Here is a 2,709-nt window from a genome sequence, read left to right as displayed (position 1 = left end):
TGATGAATCCAAGCCGTATGAGGTCTTTTGTGATACCTCTCTCCAAGGTCTTGGCGCAGTATTGATGCAAGAGAAGAAAATTGTTGCTTATACTTCTCGCCAGTTGAAGCCTAATGAGAAGAACTACCCTACTCATGATCTCGAGTTGGCGGCAGTTATGCATGCTCTTTTGACTTGGAGACATCTTCTATTGGGAAGAAAAGTGGACATTTTCACTGATCACAAGAGTCTCAAGTACATCTTCACTCAGCCTAATCTCAACCTCAGGCAAACGCGATGGGTCGAAATGATTCAAGAGTATAATCCGAGTATAGAGTATACTCCAGGCAAGGCCAATGTGATTGCTGACGCACTGAGCAGAAAGGCTTATTGCAACAGTCTGATTCTTAAGCCTTATCAACCCGAGCTTTGTGAAGCTTTCCGCAAACTTAATCTGCAAGTTGTTCCTCAAGGTTTCCTCGCCAACCTTCTAGTCTCTCCTACGTTGGAAGACCAGATTCGCCAGGCCCAGCTTCTTGATGCTATGGTGAAAAAGGTGAAGATTGGGATTGCCAAGAGTCAACCCAAGTACAAGTGCTACCGCCTTGATGACAAGGATACTCTATTCTTCGAGGATCGTATTGTTGTACCCAAAGGTGACCTCCGTAAAGTGATCATGAACGAGGATCACAATTCTCTCCTCGCCATCCACCCTGGGAGCACGAAGATGTATCAGAACCTTAAGCAGGCTTATTGGTGACTCGAATGAAGCGCGAGATTGCTCAATTCGTGAATGAATGTGATGTCTGCAGAAGAGTGAAGGCAGAACACCAAAGGCCAGCAGGTCTCCTCCAACCTCTTGCCATTCCAGAATGGAAGTTTGACCACATTGAAATGGACTTCGTGACTGGGTTTCCAAAGTCCAAGCGTGGCAATGATGCTATATTCGTTGTCATCGACAAACTCACTAAAGTGGCTCACTTTCTGCCTATCAAAGAGTCGATCACTGCAGCTCAATTGGCGGAACTCTATACCTCTCGTATTGTCTCTCTGCACGGTATTCCACAAGTGATCTCTTCAGACTGTGGCAGCATCTTTACCTCAAAGTTTTGGGATTCTTTTCAGAAGGCCATGGGCACTAACATCCGCTTCAGCACAGCTTTCCATCCTCAAACTGGTGGTCAAGTCGAGCGTGTCAACCAGATTCTTGAAGATATGCTCAGGGCTTGTGTGATCTCTTTCGGCATGAAGTGGGAGGATTGTCTTCCTTATGCTGAATTCTCCTACAACAACAGTTTTCAAGCAAGTTCGGGCAAGGCCCCATTTGAAATTTTGTATGGCAGGAAGTGTCGTACCCCTCTCAACTGGTCTGAAACCGGTGAATGTCAGCTTTTGGGTAATGACTTAATCACAGAGGTAGAAGAAATGTGCAAAGTCATTCGAGATAACCTCAAAGCAGCCCAATCCCGCCAGAAGAGCTACTATGATAGTAAGCACCATGATTTGGCATTCGAGATCGGAGATCATGTTTACCTCCGCGTCTCTCCTATGAAAGGTACTCGTCGCTTCGGTATCAAAGGGAAGCTTGCCCCCAGATACGTGGGACCTTTCAAGATTGTCAGCAAGAGAGGCGACCTCGCCTATCAACTCGAGCTTCCTTCAAACTTTGCAAATGTTCATGACGTGTTCCATGTCTCTCAGCTTCGAAAGTGCTTCAATACTCCTGATCGCACCGTCAACTTCGAGGACATTGAGCTCCAAGAAGATCTCTCTTATCGTGAGCACCCAGTTGCTATTCTTGAAGAGACTGAATGCAAGACTCGCAATAAGTCAATCAAATTTCTCAAAGTCAAGTGGTCACACCATTCTGACCGTGAAGCTACCCGGGAACGCGAGGATCACCGCTGTTCTGAGTACCCGGTGTTCTTTCAGTCCTAGATCTCGGGACGAGATCCTTTCGTGGTGGTGGAGTGTTGTAACACCCCGGATGTAACTTTCCCTATTTGTACTCCAACTCTTGCCGTTTCCGGTGTTAAGTTATTTTATTTTCTCGGGTTCGGGTCTTTGTCCCCGTGTGTTGTTGTCGTTGTCATGCATCTCATATCATGTCATCATGTGCATTGCATTTGCATACATGTTCGTCTCATGCATTCGAGCATTTTCCCCGTTGTCTGTTTTGCATTCCAGCGCTTCGTTCTCCTCCGGTGGTCATTTCTACCTTTCTTTCGTGTGTGGGGATTAAACATTTCCGGATTGGACTGAGACTTGCCAAGCGGCCTTGGTTTACTACCGGTAGACCACCTGTCAAGTTTCGTATCATTTGGACTTCGTTTGATACTCCAACGGTTAACCGAGGGACCGAAAAGGCCTTGTGTGTTGCAGCCCAACCCCCCTCCAATTTGGCCAAAAACCCACCTAAACCCGCTCCATCATCTAGAGCGTTCGATCACGATCGCGTGGCCAAAAACCGCATCTCGTTTGGACTCTCCTAACTCCTCCTATGCCTATATATACACCCCCATTCCAAATTCGCGGATCCTCTCCCCCCTAACCCTAAAAAAAATCTCTCCACCGCCTAACCGGACACGTCCGCGCCGCCACAGCCGCTCAATCGCGCGCCATCACGTGGGGGCGTGCCCACTTCGCCGCGCCGCCACCCGCGCGGGCCCGCCAGGCCCGAGCCGGGCCCCCGTGGCTTGAAGCCGCCGCCACCGCACCGCGCCCAGCCCC

The sequence above is a fragment of the Triticum aestivum genome, chromosome 1A (assembly GCF_018294505.1).
Source record: "Triticum aestivum cultivar Chinese Spring chromosome 1A, IWGSC CS RefSeq v2.1, whole genome shotgun sequence".
Taxonomy (NCBI): Eukaryota; Viridiplantae; Streptophyta; class Magnoliopsida; order Poales; family Poaceae; genus Triticum; species Triticum aestivum.
The sequence above is the reverse complement of the archived record's forward strand: the minus strand, read 5'-3'. Positions refer to the sequence as shown.